We start from the raw sequence: 8,327 nt of genomic DNA on the forward strand, positions 1-8,327 counted from the left end.
TTCCATCATTTTTTTTGAACATAGTAGAGGCTCCAAATCAGCTATAAAAGAGAAAACTTTGGCTCTCCTTCAGGGGGACGGAATCGAGAAAAATCTCGAACAACCATTGGGAAATCATCAAAAAACGTCCAAAGACAATCCGAAAATCTTTTGTTCTCTGTTTTCGTTTCTTCTTCGAGTTGGAGTTTGAGTTCGCAGTTGAAAATTTTGACGTTGAAGCTCTTGTTTGCTGCTCTACACAAGGTTAGCGTTCTCTCTAGATTGTATTTTCAATTTCATATATAACTTCGACCATGTTAGTATCTTGAACGTGTTACTGGTTCATATGTCTTCATTCTTTTTATTTTCTCTCTTCTGCTCTTACTTTCCCTTTTAATATAGTTTAAAATATCTGTATAAGATGAAATGTTTATTGTTTTGTCAAATAGGTCATTAAATCTTTTCATGCCTTTAAGGGGCTGTTTTAATAATGTTGTTGTCCGTCATAGCATTAAGATATACATATATATATAAGTGATCCTGCGAAATGTGAACTCCTAAGTACAAGTCAGTTGATCGAATGGAATATGTTACGAATTTGTATTCAAAATTCTAAGCATTGTCGCATACATCATGTTCTTAAAAAAAAAAACAAATGGAAATCGAATATGTCCATGTTAAGGAATATATTCATAGTTTGGTGTTAATTAACTGTTAAAATATGTCTTCATTTTGGCATCGTGCTTAGTATGAACTTGGCTCGCGCAGGATCGAACTTGTCTTGATCAGTGATTAGGCTTGTCAAGTAAAAATGTCTTCTTGTTAATATTTTCTTTTTTTTCTCTCTCTTAGTTTTGGTTGAGAACTTTCAGGCTGTGATTATAAGGAGATACCCTTTTATTGAAACACCAAAGCATGAATTAAATTGATTTGGCAAATTGTAAAATAGGTCTCTGGTTATTTATTTTCGTTTTGAGAAGGCTCATTTTCACTATTGTATATTTCCTCTTGTGAAACATAACATATATGACCCTCATATTTAAGATTTTTCTGCAACATTTCCTCTGTTTGTAGTTTGGCTAAGAGATTTAGACTCGAAAATGGACAAAATTCAGGAATGTGACTGCCTCCTTCTCTGGTTTAGACTAAAATACATCATTTACTTTGCTAAAAATCTGGAAATTTCAGTTTGTACGTAGTCGATGTGTCCTCTTGTTCCGAGTTAGATAAATTAAGTTACTTTAAGCTCTACTTAATAATTGAATTGAGGGACTAATATGTATTTGTCTTCTGTCTCCCACTTAATAAGAAATATCTTGTAAAGTAGAAAAAGAGATAAACATCTTTACCCCAAACCTCAATGCTTGTTAATTGCCATTGAAACTTGTATGCTAAATCGATTTTGAGGTCATGTTCTATCTAGTTTAATAATATGAAGTATCCTGGAGTGACTACGTGTGAAGCTCTTTGTCCTCTATGTAGTTAGACAATTGGATGCTTCAATTTTTGGTAGATATGCATGAGAAAATTTTGGTTTATCTTAACGCGCCGAAATTTGTTGAATCACATCACATCTTATTTCTAAATTCATTTTAGTCATTTGCTGAAAAAATACTTAATCAAAAATCTAAAAATTTGAGTTCGTACCTAATCATGGCTTACTTCTTTCATTGTGTTCCGTTGATGCCGCCTTAATTGACTAAGCCAATCCCATGAACTGTTTAAACATGGAACAAGATGTCTAATCTACTTTCACATTTCGCCTCTTGTCTGAACCATGAAGTGCTTAAAAAATAGGAAGAAGATTGAAATTTGTTAAGTCTATTGATTTCTGTCAGTTAGGAATTAGGAGATATCGTTTTATGATCTACTGCTGGGTACTTTTACATAATTAGTGAATCATTTAAAAATGAAAGTGTAGATTTGTTGGGTAGTTAACTGTCTTGCAGCTTCATTGCACACGGTGTAAGTTCTTTGTCCAAAACGTGAATGACTAAACCATATTGGATTAGTTAGGATCTTTGTTTGATTTCAGGAAATGATAAAGTACCTGTATCATTCTGTTCACTGATTTGGCTTAAGGTTGTGCTAATTTTGTATCTTATATTTTTGTACATGTACACTTGGGAGCGCGTTTGGAGTTGTGATATAACTCCGTCTCTGTCCAAATCAGAGAAGTGACCAACATGCCTACATTATCGTTTGTGTCTAGTGGCCCCATCGCATCGATAGTGTCTAGTGCCTCTTCTTCTCTTTAAGAATTTATGTCCTCAAAATATACATAAGTTTTGCTTCTAATTAACGTTATAAAATTGTAGCTTTATGTTTGATATTTACTCTTGTTTACCGTGTTTTGTAGAGGACATTATGCTATATTGGTGAGCTTATTTAGTTTCTTCAATTAATGTCACACTTATAGCGATGCCACACATAGGATGTTACGACTATTATTTATTTTCGACCATCCGTTACTAACAACATTTGTAGCTATCTTTTACTCAAAATAAGAGTCCAGAATGTAGATTCTAAAGGTTTAAAAGTGCAGATTTCTTTTAGCTTAAAAGGGGCAGATTTTGAGAGCCTTGAGGGGTAACAATTTGAGCATTAAAATGCACATTTTGAGTCCAATAAAACACATCTTTCTTAAAACTTTGTAAGTGTATTTAGTACGTAGAAGTGTTTATGTTTTAGAGTAATAATACAACTTTTTGAGAACTTTTAAAACGGGTAGATTAGTTGATAGAACACAAGTTTCAAATGGAATACAATTATTATTTTCTTTTAAAACAAAATGGCCTAAAATCTTGTCCCCGTCCTTTAAGTTAGTTTATTATTTTTATTTTGAAAAAAAAAAACTTTTTACCCAATAAATCATATCCATTTTTTTAAAGCCTCTGGCTCGTTAAAGAACAATAATTAAATCTTAACTAATTTTCTCTAAGATTATAGTAGACATTGTTTCATTCTCTAGATTGTTTATAGTTATCATTTTATAAAATCTCATACATTAACACTTTCTTTTAAAGCTAGTTTATATTATGTTAATATTTCCTCTTAAACCCCTTTTTATAAGTTCTCTTTTAATTAATCTAATTTTGGTCGGCTAACGATTTTTAAACAAACCCTTTTCAAAATAAAAAGAGCTTTCAATCTCTCTCCCTTAGGAAAATTAGGATCTCTTACCTAGAATTATATAAGTTTTAGTAGACCCTTAATAGGAGTTAACCTTAACATTATTTAGTCCATTATTTAGATGCCCTAATTCTTCATCTTTGAAATAATTAAGCGATTTTTAGACTCTTCAAGGCTAAAGGTGGAGGAGTGATGAGTTGGGGTGGGTAACCAATAATTAGGCCCGTTTTATATTTCTTTTACATCATCCCTTTTCGAAAATATATTTGCTATTATCACTTTTTCAAATCAAATATTACTAAAACATTTTTAATTTCTTAACATGTTATTTCGAGATATTAGATGTGACCAACAGGTTCAAAATACAAGGTACATATATATATATGTCATACGCAAAAAGGTACAAATCCTATATTTTTCAGTTTTCTCTAATACGTAACTCATTATTTTGTTACACTTCATATTATTTTATCTCATATCTACTATCTCTTTTACTAATATTATTTATTTATTTTTATAATTTATAAATTCCTACTACTTTACACATATTATTTTACTAAATCTAATCTATCGTTAACTTATCCTTACATGTAAATAAAATAATAAACCTTCACGTGTTCTAAACAACTTATATGTATATATTACACTTTATAACAAACATTAATTTTAGATCACAAACTCTATCTAATTATTTTAACATTTAGTATCTATTATTATTTATTTATTTTTAATTTTTTTTTTTTAGGAAACTCTATTTTTTATCCAAATTACATATTACATATTACTACATATTTACATTCGACTACTATCTCATTTTTATTTTATTTCATGTCTTAATTCTATATAAATAAAACAACAAATTTTCCTATCCTTTAAACTCAACTATTTATTTTGGATACATTTATATAAAACACATCTATGTATTTTTTTTATTTTTTTTTTAAACATAAAATTGTCATACACTTTTAGCGCATTTATTCATTTATTTTTTTTTACCGTATGATAAACATACTACTGTAATTTTATCTAATAGACATATATATGTCGTACCTTGTATTTTACTCTTTTTCTTAAACTAATAAAATTTACTTACCATTGATTTTAAAGCAAATAAATAAACAAGTTTTCCTAATCATATTTTCCTAAATTGAGTTTAAGGACTATCTTCGGATAGGCTCTGAGGGGTGCTTAACACCTTCCCCTCGAGTAACCAAAACCCTTACTCAAAATCTCACTGATTTCGTAAATCAAAACAGAGTTTACATTTACATATTTTAAATGGTTTTCCTAATATTTTCCTTAAAATTTAGGTGGCGACTCTAAAACAGAAACAAAACCATATAATTTTTCAAAAATTAGAGTGTCAGCCATATTATGTTGTGAACTGTTTCGGCCGGTTCGAAATAGGGTGCGACACTTGTTTCCAGGCAAACTCAAATCCAAAAGGTCCGGGCCATTTTTGCTCACAAAAGTGCTCCCTCATAGAGCGGTCGAGCTTGAAAATAGGGATGGAACAAGGTTCATGGTAAATGGGCAAAGGATCAAGATCTATCTGGGAAAGGCTGAAACTGTGCAAGAAGTGATTGAGGCCTATCATCTTGATGAAGTCTGAGTAATCAAAAGGCATGCGTCGTGCCGCGACGTTAAATCAAGCGCTGCTTGGGAGGCAACCCAAGATGTATAATATAGCCAACGATAGGATATAGTTTTTCTCGAGTAGTTTGCTTTGTTTGATTTCTTCCCTGTATCAAATTTGATAGTTGTTTTAGTTTTGTACTAGTGTTGGCTAGAATTAGAATAGGGTCCGTGTCTAAAAAGTGTCCAGAAAATGTAAAAAGAATAGCCTATTGGTTGCTACATGTGCAGGTACACCACGAAAAAAAAAACTTTGCTACATGTGCAGGTACGCTATGAAAATTCTGTAGAAAATGGTCTGGTGCAGAGGTCTACGGAGCCCATCGACAGTCCGTCGTTTAACTCACTGACCGTGGATGGTGTCCGTAGATCCCAGGTACGCCTCTAAATTTTTTCAAGTTGAAGAGTGATCTACGGACCGTAGATAGACTCACGGACCGTAGACGGGGTCTCGTGAGTCTAAACCCTCATGCTGACTGACCCGACCCAGACCCCCTATTTAAAAACCCCATTTGTTTTTAAACCATTCTTCTTCCCTCCATTACTCCTAAAACCGTTTCAACCATCCCATAACCCCCTTAAATCACTCCATAACTCCCTCATAATATCATCCCTTCCATAATTCCCCAATTTCCCTTCCATTTCAAATACAACTCATTCAATAGTTCACAAAAAGGGTCCGGTGTTTGGTTAGTAACGAAGAGGTGACTCCTTGGTCTTGCTAAGCTTAGTGTCGTCACGCAATCACCCCACTCCTCGTTGCTTGTAAGGTAATAGACTTTCCCCTCACTTTGAATTTCGATTCATAGATTGAATATAGAAAGTCGGGAGTTGGGTCTTGACCTTGGGTAATTGCTAGATGAAATTGCATGATAAAATTGAAAATTACAATGCCCTTGGAACGATAGATAGTGATTGTGTAGCATAATTGTATGTGATCGTAAAACTATGTGTTAGTTTCGACTTAGGGTTCCACAACTAGTCTAAATTGTTTGGCAAAATGATCAGTCGGAATCTTAAGAATGAAGAACTAGCATAATTTAATGTTGTAAATGCATGATGAGATTGTGTTAATATTGAAAAATAAGGCCAAAAATGTATGATCCTAATGACTGATACCTGGCACAGATGGCATCCACGATACCCCGTCTACGGACCGTAGATGAGGTTCGTGAATGGATGCACATGAAAAATTTCACCAAGTGTGAAACCACGGATGTGGTCTACGGTCCGTAGTGGATCCGTAGATCAGTCTACGGACCGTAGGTCTCCTCCGTGAATGACTACTGTAGCATCTGTCTGAAAACTTTTTTTTGGATTTAGTTAAGGGTCGTTAACAATTCTACAAGTTTCTTTTTTGTTTGGCTTCGCACAAATATCGCTCCCGCAAGTACGATGGCACCCAAGAAAATGGTCACTTACTCAAAATGGGGCAAGTCAAAGTCTGTTGCCCCTAGTTTTCGGTTAATCGATGAGGACACAGACACCGAAACAGATCCAGCATATGTTCCTCTCAACCCAAGAACTTCTCGCACTGCACCTCGAGGCACCAGAGGCACCCCCAGAAGGTGTTTCCCGACGTAGTCACTGTCTCCCAGTCTGATGAGGAGCACACACTGATCGGATCACCAACTGGGGCTGCTTCCAGTTCAGAGGGGTCTATGTCCGGATCCGAGTCTGCCCATGCTTTAGGCCCCTAGTCTGCCCATATTGCGGGGTCCAGTGCTAAATTAGCCACAAGATCTGGGGAGAATGACCAAGCAGCCTCGTCTGATGAGGCAACTAGCTCGGAGTCCATACCTGTACCACAGAATGATGACCCCACTTCAGTAGTCGGCGAGCCAAATAGATGGTGCGTCGAGGGCCAATGGCAAATTTATCGGGATGCCAAGATGATAAATGACAAACAGAAAATGGCTCGACTTATTACAGAGGAGCGCAGAGTCCTCACAGGGAGCTTGCACACTGTCCTGGACATCTACCGGCTGTTTAACTTTCACAAGTGTGACTGGATGGCTCAAGGCCCAGGGACGTATAGCGAGGAGATTGTGCGAGAATTCTACGCCTCCTATGCAGCCACTCTCCGAGGTTCAATCACCAAGCGGTCAAAGCCCCTAGCCCAAGATTCTCTCACTTCCACTATGGTCCGAGGTTGTCTGGTGGACATATCACCTGCCACCATTAGCCGTTTTCTCTATGGTCCTACCACGGGTCACTCTTGGTCTCTCAACACTTCAGAGTTTGATTACAGATGGGACATCGTACGGAGTGGCGCTTTCTAGAGGAACGTTGAACAGCGAGAGGCTGTTCTACTATGGTTGGCTAGATACATTGCTGCAGATGGCGAGCGTGCAGAATGAGTCGCTGCTCCACGGTTGGGCATCCAGAAGGCCACATTAAATTTTATGGCCAAGTTCTTCTGGCTGCTGGTACGTAACAGAGTGTCGCCTACAAAAACTGACAATCAAGTCACTTGGGACAGAGCAGTGATGGTTGTACCATTGGTAGCAGGAGTGAAGTTCGACTTTGCCCACATGCTGCTGGCAGAGATTCACGAGAGGGCTTTCAGGACCTCCACTACTTACCCCTTCCCATGTCTAATTTTTCATTTGTGCAGGGACTCTGGAGTGCCGATCTGGCATTGTGACAAGTTAGTCCACCCTACAGGAGCATTGGACATCGGCCTTATTCGAGATGAGGCAAACGTGGCAGCACCTCGCAGAGAGCCCCAGATTGAGGTACCTTCCTTGGGTACCGATCTTGCAGACACAGTGGGGAAGACAGGGCGGTGACCCCATCATCCCAGACCACACCGACACTATCCCGGGCTCCTCATCTCAGGCAGCTAGTATGGCTCCTAGCTCTTCCCGGTCCACACCGCAATTAGGAGCTACTGTTGTCCCGTTGGCCAGAGTACAGAAGTTAGAGGCTCAGATGGCCACACTGCTGCATCACATCCAGTCGTGGATGCAAAAGTCGATAGCCGAGTCCGAGGCTAGGATGGAGCGCAGGATGGAGGGGATGATGGACCGGAAGGTCCAGGCTGTTAATAAGCGTCTTGATGCCTTTGAGTTGCGAGTCCTCGCGCAATCAGCCCCGTCCATAGACCTATCTGCTTTGCAGGCCGACTTAGCCAGCCTCCGGACTGACGTTGATGCCATTCTTGCCGCACCTTCAGTTGAGACTCAGGCTGCTCTTACTGCGCTGGCTGATGATACAATGCTAGATGCTCTATTCAGTGGGACCGCCGAGGAGGGGCTTGCACCGACACATGCCAAAGGCAAGCGGCACCGTTCTCATCGCACGGAGGAAGAGAAAGCTCACAAGAGACAGCGTCGGCAGGAGAAGGAGGCTAGGAGAGCTTCGATTGTAAACGAAGAGTCGCGCTAGCAGAGGGTGCGTGAGAGAGTTGCAGGGGCATCGAGCTCTGCCTAGTTGCGAAGATCCAGCCTGTGTTGAGGGACGTTGTGAGCACTACTGATGGTGCGGTGAGATTGGTAGAGAGCACTACTGAGGGTGCCATGATTGCAGATGTGGGCACTACTGAGGGTGCCACCACCACTGTTGCAGCAGGCTCCGGG

The sequence above is a fragment of the Solanum tuberosum genome, unplaced genomic scaffold, assembly GCF_000226075.1.
Source record: "Solanum tuberosum cultivar DM 1-3 516 R44 unplaced genomic scaffold, SolTub_3.0 scf00037, whole genome shotgun sequence".
Taxonomy (NCBI): Eukaryota; Viridiplantae; Streptophyta; class Magnoliopsida; order Solanales; family Solanaceae; genus Solanum; species Solanum tuberosum.